General features: G+C 46.9%; 1 protein-coding gene across 4 annotated transcripts in view; it reads right to left on the reverse strand.

Annotated features, from left to right (window-relative positions):
- The window catches only part of TAX1BP1 (Tax1 binding protein 1), a 42,446-nt gene extending 37,253 nt beyond the window's left edge, over positions 1-5,193 (reverse strand). For 2 of the 4 annotated variants that reach the window (XM_031940521.1, XM_031940518.1), the window contains exon 1: positions 5,008-5,193. The gene's annotated coding sequence lies outside the window, so the exon portion shown is untranslated. Of the gene's footprint in view, positions 1-4,314; positions 4,412-4,770; positions 4,791-5,007 lie in introns of those variants that run through there. The other 2 variants (XM_031940520.1, XM_031940519.1) reach the window with 2 other exon arrangements.
- Positions 5,194-10,121: the final 4,928 nt, after the last annotated feature.

Consider the following 10,121-nt stretch of genomic DNA (forward strand, 5'->3'; position numbering starts at 1 on the left):
CAAATTTTATCTGATCCAATCCTCACAACAACCCTGGGTAGTAATAGGTCCTATCATCCCCATGTTCTGAAGCATACAGAGAGGAAGTGATTTGCCCAAGATCACACAGCTAGTAGAGGTCTAAGGCTGTATCTAAACTCAGGTTTTCCTTACTCTGGACCCAGCACTCCTATCTATTGCACCACCCAACTAATGGTTATGTTGTTTTGAAAGTTTCTAGAAGACCCCTCAAGAATGATGTATTACCTGCAATATATTCTTGAAGCATGAACTAGTTCCTGATCCCACTGGATTTGTTGTGCCCGCTAATCCCCTCCAGACTTGGGACTGTTCTTTTCTACCAAGAAAGTGCTCATACTTGCTTCCATATTTAAGAGACCAAAGCTCTATTTAGCAAGACTTCTCTGCCTTAATAACTTGTAGTTTTGGTCTCTCATGATCTACCCCTCTCCAATACCAGTCAAGACAGCAGGATTAAAGTTGTTTCTTCATTTATTAACAAAACTGTGGAACTAATAAGGCTTAGTTTTCCATGACAAATCAAAGACAATTTAATCACTGTTACACAGCACAATTTTTGCTTGTTTATAATCTTAACCTTGCATTGCTCAGATTTCAATTAGAAATTGAACACAAGAGTACGCACACACACTCAAACACACACACAAAATCTTTGAATTTTTCAAAGGCAAACACATTTACACATTTTGATAAACAATTTGGCTAATACAGATTTACTCCAATAAAAAGTGTACTGTTATCACAGGAAATTTTCCACTTTCAATAGTTATATTACTACATAACTGACATTCTTCATGATAATCCTCAGGCACTTGGAAAAAATGTAGGTAATGAATTTAAATATTTTCACTCAAGTAAAGGAAAATTTAAATTGTTCAAATCCCATTTAAATTTTTTTTTAATAAATATCAAAGTCTGTACAAATCTTTTGCATGGAACAGAACATTTCAGAAGCTTCAGAAGTTCAGCTTACATTAGATTGATACAAAACTCCTGACCAATATATTCAAACTGATTATTCCTACAGCTCTGCTGTCTCTAAATGCAATGTTTATCCTTAGGGAATAGCAACCAGCAGGATATGCCAATTTCCTGACCTACCTACCACCACCATCACCCTTCCCTTCTAATCTATCCTTTGACACCAGCCCTGCCCATCCTGATGATTTTAAGGCTCTGGGAAGATGTACGTCATGAAAAAGTACAGAAAAAAGTGCATCTGCTTAAAAAAAAAAAAAAAAAAATTCCTGAGTATGTGTGTTGCCCAAACCAAAGCACTGTTGGCATAGTGCTAATGAGGCCAAGGCCACTGATTTAATCCTCTTGAGGTGTGGAAGAGAGAATAACTTGCAAACTAATTCAAAACAAAAATGTTTCTATAATACCTATACTGGAGAGAGATTTTCAATCGGAATGATAATAAACATTTATGAATTTTTATGGTACCAATACAAATTTTCTACAAATGGTAGCAGTGCATAATGCAAATAACTTTCAATATAGTATGAAAATACTGAGTTTTTAGAAAAAGACTTTCTTCCCTTTCTTTATTTGAAATCATATCTTCAAACCATTAAAAATGATCAGTTGGTAATAATAAATGTTTGAAGGGATGGGGAGACTGGAACATTAATACTATTGTTGAAATTGTGAGAGCAGATTGGAACTATGCACAAAAGGCTATAAAACTCCATATCCTTTGACCCAGGGGTCCCATTACTGGGTCTATATTCCAAGGAAATCTTAAAGGAGGGAAAAGGACTCACATGTGCAAAAATGTTTCTACTCTTTTTGTGGTAGCAAAGAATTGGAAATGAGTAGATACCATCAATTGGGGAATGGCTGAACAAATTTATATTACGTGAAGATAATGGATTTTTGATCAATAAAATATAATAAACTGATTTTAGAAAAGCCTGGAAAGATTTACATGAACTGATGCCGAGATAAACAAGGAGAACCATTGTATAAAATAACAGCAAGAATGTGCAATGATGAAAGACTTAGTTCTCAGTGGTTCAGTGTTCCAAAGCGATCCCAATAGACTTGGACAAAAAATGCCATCTGCATCCACAAAAAGAACTGAGGAAACCAAGTATAAAATACATGCTATGTTCACTTTTCTGTTTTATTTTTTTTCCCCTCTCCCATGGTTTCCTTTTGCTCTGATTTTTCCCTCCCAGCACGATTCATAATGTAATAAAAATAAATAAATTTACTAGAAGAAAATAGGAAAAAATCTTTGTTATAAAAAAATTAAAGAGATTAAAAGAAAAAAAAATTTAATTAAAATTTTATTTAAAAAATTAAAAGAGAATTGACATAAAAGTTGCATTATTTGGTCTAGTTTAACTAACTGATGTAAAATCTTTTCATTAAAAAAAAATTTCTAGGTGGACAATGGATAGAGCACCAGCTGTGAAGTCAGGAGGATCCGAGTTCAAATCTGACCTTGAGACACAATACTTCCTAGCTGTATGACCCTGGGCAAGTCACTTTAACCCCAACTGCCTCAACAAAAAAATTCTAGCAGTCTCCAGACTAAAATACTAATACTCCTTTTCTGTTTGTTCTCCTTATTTGTCCCAAGAAACACACTACCTTCACAATAGAGATATTACCATTCCTAGAGAAAATACAGCCTACCCCATTCCTAAAGAGTTGGTCACTTTTGTTGAGTGAAATGAGCATGACTAGGAGATCATTCTATACTTCAACAAGACTATATGATGATCAATTCTAATGGACGTGGCCATCCTCAGCAATGCAATGAACCAAATCAGTTCCAATAGAGCAGGAATGAACTGAACCAGCTACACCCAGCGAAAGAACTCTGGGAGATGCCCAAGAACCACTACATAGAATTCCCAATCTCTCTACCTTTGCCCGCCTGCATTTTGGATTTCCTTCACAGGCTAATTGTGCACTATTTCAGAGTCCAAATCTTTTTGTACAGCAAAATAACTGCTAGGATATCAATACTTATATTGTATTTAATTTATACTTTAACGTATTTAACATGTATTGGTCATCCTGCCATCTGGGGGAGAGGGTGGGGGGGGAAGGAGGGGAAAAATTGGAACAAGAGGTTTGGCAATTGTTAATGCTGTAAAGTTACCCATGCATATAACCTGTAAATAAAAAGCTATTAAAAATAAATACTCACTATCTGGGAAAAAAAAAAAAAAGTAAAAAAGTTGGTCACTTCAAAGCCTCCACACAATGAAGGTCTCAATTCTATTTCCTGCGACCCAAGTGTTTGACAGAAAGTCAGTTTAAAATTAAAGTTGAAGGGCCAAAACACAAGAGTTATGCATAAAGACAAAATATTGTATACCACCCACACACAACAGCCCATTTCCACATTTCATGTGGCCTATCAAAAATCTCCAAGCAGGTCCACAATCAGCTGAACCCAGAAACCTTTAAATTCTCAACCTTAATTCCAAATTATTTATTACATTGTTCATTTTTGGATATGGTCCTATGTACAATTCACTGTGTGAACTCGCTGGGAGCTCAATAAATACAATGATCTCCCCATCTACTGGCAATTTTTCCAGTCCCATAAGGACACAGTATTGCTACCCCGCTTTCTTCCAGAACACGGCCAACTACACACTGATAAAAAGAGCTTCAGGAAGCGCCTTGATCGGGCCATCACAGCCTGTCTCAGGCAGGATGGGAAGTCAGGTCTCCTTGGGATCAAACTGGCCTATCACATTACGAACGTTTCTACCCTTTCACTTTAATGCATTGAATACGATATTCCAGGGGCGATCCTTTGAAAACATTCAGCAATTCAATCGTCATAAACCTTTTTATATAAATTTATCAGCCCCAAATAGATGTAGATTACACACACACACACTCGCACTCACACACACACACGTTAATTGCCTTAACCAACCTCACGTGGCCCGTCCCTGTCAGAAACAGGACTTGACCCCAGACCTAGGATGTGAATGCGGCGAGTCACCAAGCATTAGCCAGGGTATTAGATGTGATTTGAAGGAGCGCGTCGCGAATAGGGAGACATCTTCCTAACCCCGATTCCCGGCCGCAGCTCCCTCCCGCTTAAAGCCCTCAGACAGAGTCCCCCTCGGGCAGGGCCCCCCTCGGGCAGGGCCGTCGGCACAGGGACCGGTGGCGCCGTTAGCCCGAGGTCGGAATGAGAACCGCTCTTCCTCTCGCTAATTCTTGCCTAATCCTGGGAAAGCGACACTTGTACTTGTACTATCGGCTTATACAGAGGAGGAAACTGAGGCAGGCGTCGCCCACTGGGCTCCCGACCTCCTCAAAGGCAGATCTCCTCCCTCCTGCCCAGCTGTTAGTCACAAGGTGGCCGGGGCACAGAAGGTCAAGGTCAAGCAGCTAAGGAAGCAGGAAGCGGGGTCCTGCAGACCCACTAAGATATCCCGGACCCATCCACCCACCCCATCCGCTGACCCCTGGTGACCCCGAGGCCGGTAAGGTCAGAGGGCACAAGACGCGCGCCCCGATCCCGGAAGTACGCGAAGGCACGGGGGGAGGGGCCGAGAGACCGGACCCCGCCCCTCCCGTCAGGCCCCGCCCCGTCCGTCAGACACAAACACCGGCTCTGGGACGTCCCGCTCGCCCCTCCCCCTCCCGAACCCCTCTAGCGCCCCCGTAAAGTTTTGGGAGAGGACCCCCTTTTTTGTTACGACCCCGCCCCTGGTTCGCCTGCCTCCGAGTGGGTCACCTAACACGCACTCATTAAGTACCTACAGTTTACGCGCAGGAGCTACATGAGGGGCGGACGGTTTACGGTGGGCGAAGGCAGGAGCCCAGGCCCCCGGCCCCAATTCTCAGCCCTCTCTTCTTCCGGGACATGGCTTCTAGAAGCTCCCGTTTTACAGGCAGGGAAACTGAGGCAGGGAGCGCCCGCTCCCTGGGGGCCCCTTCCCGAGGCCGGCGCGTCACAATCCCGACCCGGCCTCCCGCCCGCCAGCCCCAGCTGCTCACCCACGGCGGGCCGGAGAGACCCCGGCGGAGGCTGGACAGCGTCAACAAAGCCTCCCGCCCAGAGCTGCCATCGGCCGCCCGGCGCCTATCTCCACAGACCGGCGAGAGGGCCGCGTCGCTGAGGGGAGGGCGGGCGGAACGACCCGAGGCCGGAGAAGGAAGAAGAGGAGGAGGAACGGGGGAAGGAGGGGCGAGGGAGGGATAGAGGGCGGGGCGAGCAAGCTGTGACCAAGCGCGTCACTTCCGTCCTTCCGGGAAGCTCGCTTCCGCCGCGCGGGTGCTGCCTCATTCCGGGGCACCGGGAAGGAGGCGGGCCTAGGGGCGGGGCGTCCGGCCGGCGCAGGCGCGAAGGGCCCAGTTCCCCCGCCCTTCACCCCCCGGCATCTATAGCTCTGTCCCAGCCGGGGTTTTCCTCGCCTGGCTTCTAACTCCGCCTCAATCCCTGTGACCCGCGCGGCTCATTTGTACCGCGTGACCGACGTCCAAAGCCCGGCGGGACCTCCCCTCGCACGTGCCCTGGGCTGTCCGGGGAGCCGAAGCGGAGGGAGCACGAAAGCAGCTTAGGGACTAAGGTTACCAGATAGAGGGTGACCAGCCTCAGGGAGCACTCGACCCACCTCAGGGAGCACTCTGCCGATTAAGTCTCCATCTGGTGATGTTGAGATTTTAGAAAGTGAATCCGCCGTTACCTGAAGGGAGTTTCTTCCTGACGGGCATCGACCGCCTATAGTGGGCTCCACTTTCTAGGAGGTCAAGACAGTCCCAGGTTTTTTCTGGAGTTCGTCTTGCTTTGCCTTTCTTAGCACCTTCCGTTGGGCCAATCAGGCCGCGGCTCTTCACGAAGTGAAATCTGCTTTTGTCAGCCCCCCCCCCATACGCAAGCATCTGCCCCCCGGAAGGTGTAGCAGCAGGAGCACCTGGCGCTTAGCCTGGAGCTCGGGGGCCGGGCAGCAGACCGTCCGGGCCAAATGGAACTACCGAAAAGTCCTCGGAGAGCTGCCGCCGCTGCGGCAAATCCTGTTCGTCCCGCTTTGGTTTGCGGAGCTTGAGAAGGAGGCGGCTAAGGACGGTTGGATCGGGAAGCCTAATAGAAAAGATGGGAAGCGCTAGATTTGGCTGGGCCGGCGAGTTAGCACGGCCAGCCGCCGCAAGGTGCCGACCCGATGCTCAGCTGCTCGTGAGGAGCGAGATTAAGGCAGAAAACCTACCGAGAGCAGACACTACTCGCGGATTTTGCGCCCACGCGCCTGCCGTGGGGGAACGAGGAAGATGGGCGAGGACTCTAGCTGCTGCGTGAGCTCCGCCATGAGGTGGGTGTCCCAGCCGAGAGCGTGCAGGGAATGGGGGAGGGAGCCCCGCAGGAAGGGAAGCCCCGCGGGAAGGGAAGCCCGGCGGGAAGGGAAGCCCGGCGGGAAGGGAAGCCTCCCGGGAAGGGAGCCCCGCGGGAAGGGAAGCCTCCCAGGAAGGGGAGCCCCGCGGGAAGGGAAGCCCCGCGGGAAGGGAAGCCCGGGAAGGAAGCCTCCGGAAGGGAAGCCTCCGAAGGGAAGCCCGGCGGAAGGAAGCCTCCGGGAAGGGAAGCCTCAGGGGGGTCGCGGAAGGGGAAGCCCAGGAGGGAGCCCGGCGGGAAGGGAAGCCCCGCGGGAAGGGAAGCCCGGCGGGAAGGGAAGCCCTGGGAAGGGAGCCCGGGAAGGGAAGCCCGCGGGGAAGCCCGGAAGGAGCCCCGCTGGAAGGAGCCCGGAAGGGGAGCCCGCGGAAGGGAAGCCGAGGAAGGGAACCTTGGAAGACCAGGGAGAAAGTCAAGGGAACCGCAGGGGGGGGGGGCGGCAGGACTTGGAACATGGCAGTCGGAAGGGCGGACAGTTCCACTCAGCATCCAGGCAGTGCTGACCTTCCGAGAGGGGAAGGAGGGTACGGTTGTGGGAACGGGGAAAGTGAATCTAGAAAAAAGAAAGACACTCCGAGTATCAAGCAAAGGCGGTAGAGTCAGAGTTCCTTTTCAAAGGGGATGGCATGATGGTTTACTGAAAGGGAAAAACTGGGGGCAAAGCGTCGCGGCGGTTTGTCCTGCAAGCCCAGAGGCTTACAGAAGGTGGGCTCTTCGGGAATGCTTTCTGGCGGAATGAAATGGGAGGCTGACTGTTGAGATGAAGGCCTGAACCAGGGTCTGGCAAAGACCCATCAATGGATGGGGAAACGAGACAGGGAGAGCCAAGAGGACCTCAAGTCAAAGATGGCAAAAGACACAGGCGGGTCAGAAGGAGGAGCCACCCGGGGCCTAGGGCCCGCCCTTATATTTACCTTGGACACTTGAGGGCTGCAAATGGGCCAGGACGAGCCACCATCAGCACAGCGCTCAAAGTTGTATAGCACTTCCAGGGGTGCAAAGCTTCTAAGGAGTCATTTTTAAACACCAGCGTTCTTGCGAGACTAGAGCACACCAGGGGACGCCGTCAGAGAATCAAAATGGCTGAAGACCCCACCAGAAGTGGGCCACGAGGGATCCTCACAGACGTGTGTATTCGGAAAAGAACGCAACTGGGAAATTTGTGAAGGATAAGAAATGCAAGGCCAGGGCCTGGTCTGCGTGTGTATTGTGTATAATTCGGAAAACTGTGAGCAAGAATTGCAGGGGGGGAGGGAGGAAAGGGAAGAAAAAAACCTGGCACAGGTTTGGTAAGGGGGGATGCCGAAAACTCCGGTGGAAACACCCAGGAAGGGAAGGCATGCTCCCACCGACCCAGAAGCCACCCTGTGGGCCTCACAGATCAGCCAGGGTATTAAAGAAGCTTTTCAGGAGCTTTCAAGATTGTGGTATGGAATAACCAATAATGAAATATTCATGATGATCAATAATGGAAGCTCCAGTGTTGTCAGGGAAAGAACTGGTTCAAATCTGAATTAGCCATTTTATATTTGTATGGCCGTAGGTAAGTAAGTCATTAACCTTCGTCTCAGTTTCTTCATATGTTTAAATATACAATATCTCCCCAAGAGATTGTAGCAAATGAAATAATGTATAAAATAATAAGAGTTCACATAAATCTTAAAGCACTTTATATTATTTTATTTTATTTTATTTTCAAAAAAGTGTGTTAAATTGAGGTTATAGTCTCCACCCATTAGCCGAGAGCCTAAAAAGATTAGACAAAAAAACACCTGAATAAACTATGTCAGCAAGATTCCCAGGAGACTGAGCACCATCCCTGCTAATGTGTAGGAGAAAAGGCACAAGAGTCTGAGTGAAGGAAGGTTGAATTCAAAACCATTCTCACTGATGCTACTAACTGGGTCAAATCATCTAGCCACTAGCCCTCAGCTTTCTCATCCAAAAAGTAGGCATAAATCCACTCAGATTAGCCTTATCTAGCTGTTAAGGTTCCAAGAAGATGAGATGAGAAAGCCGTGGATAGCAGGGTGGGTGGGTAGTTGCAAGTATGGGAGGGTCCTTGTAGCCAGAAAGGTTACAAAATGTACATATAAATGTAAACTATTCTTCTACTTCTAAATTTAAGGTTTGAATTAAATTTCAATAGAAGTTGGAAAGTGATTAACCAACTTTTCAGGGTGTTCTAAATATAGCCCCCATTTATTTCTACAATTTCCAAATATATACTAATGACTCTAGTTTAATTGGTTTATTAAAAGTTTCTTGACATTTTTGTAAGCAAATTAAGTTGCAAGTCAGATCAATTACCAAAGCTAAGTCTATTCTAAGGAAAGCAAAAATGGTGGTTAATTTAGTCAAACAAGATTACTGGTTAAAAATTAATTCCACTTTGGCCTGATTTAGCATACGGTTGCTCAAATTAATTGGCATTGGTTCCAGATCACTTTTTACTGCACAATCCCAATCTTCATTTTTGTTCTCTAAGAACTCTTGTGGAAAAGATAATCCGGTCTCCTTCAAGATGTGATACACCCTCCAATGGATGATCAAGACCCCTTTGTGAAGGGTCTCTAATATGGTAGGCACAGAGATAAGAGAATCACTGCCCTGGAGGAAGTTTAGGCTGAGGATACTCTAAACCAGGTTTTGTTTTTGAGGGGGAAGCTAGTAGGAGTGAATTTAGAGAGGGGAAGGCACTAGCAGCTGTGGCAACAGAAGACTTTCTGCAGAAGGTGGCCCTTGATGTGAACCTTGAAGGCCGAGGGGAGGAGGAAGTAGAATCCAGGACTGAGAGACAGCCCCAGCTTCCAGAAAAATAGGACAGGCCGGTCTTTGAACAGAGCAGACATCCCCCACTGGCAACATTCTCTAAAAAGGAAAAGTCTTTCTGTATCCTTTGGATTTTTCTGTTCTGACACTTAATTAGAGCTGATGAAGAAACCTATTTAAAGGTTGCCAGAGCTGCCCATACTCCTAAAACTGTCTGAGTGAGATTGATGAAATCTGTAACTTTGTTCACAGGGGAGTAGGTGAGAGCAGACATGTTAATTCTGCTTGTATGGGAGAATGTTCTTGTCTTTGGGAGAAAGAAAGAGTGGTCCTAAGGTGTGAGACTTGGCAGCTTCACAGAGTACAATGGGCATAAGAAAAAGCTCTCTGAAAGCACACATTGGACTCGCTGTTATTTCACAGTGGGAGCCCTGTATTGTCAAGGGGCAAAGGAATGTTTAAATACAAATAAACTGTGGACTTTCGCTGGGGCCCTTCACACTGTTGTGCTATTAATATAGCACAGAATAAATTCTGGGGGACTCAATCCAGGGAGCATTTGTCATTTAAGGGACTGGGCTCATCTCTCGATTTTCAGTAGCTTTCAAGTAACCAATAATGAAATATTCATGATAATGGAAGCTCCATTGTTGTCAGGGAAAGAACTGGGTTCAAATCTGAATTGGCCATTTTGTATTTGTATGGCTGTAGGTAAATCACTAATCTGTCTCGTTTCTTCACATGTATAAAGTGTATAATATTTGGTTTGGAGAGATTTGCTGGATAGCTCTAACAAACCTGGACCCCAACCACACACACACACACACACACACACACACACACACACCATACTCAACACACACGCTTTTTGACAAAGCATCAAGAGCAGTCCTCACCAAAATGTTGATCATGACGGAGATGAACAGGACAGACGGACTCAGTACCCATCTCTCTCCCA

The sequence above is a fragment of the Sarcophilus harrisii genome, chromosome 5 (genome assembly GCF_902635505.1).
Source record: "Sarcophilus harrisii chromosome 5, mSarHar1.11, whole genome shotgun sequence".
NCBI lineage: Eukaryota > Metazoa > Chordata > Mammalia > Dasyuromorphia > Dasyuridae > Sarcophilus > Sarcophilus harrisii.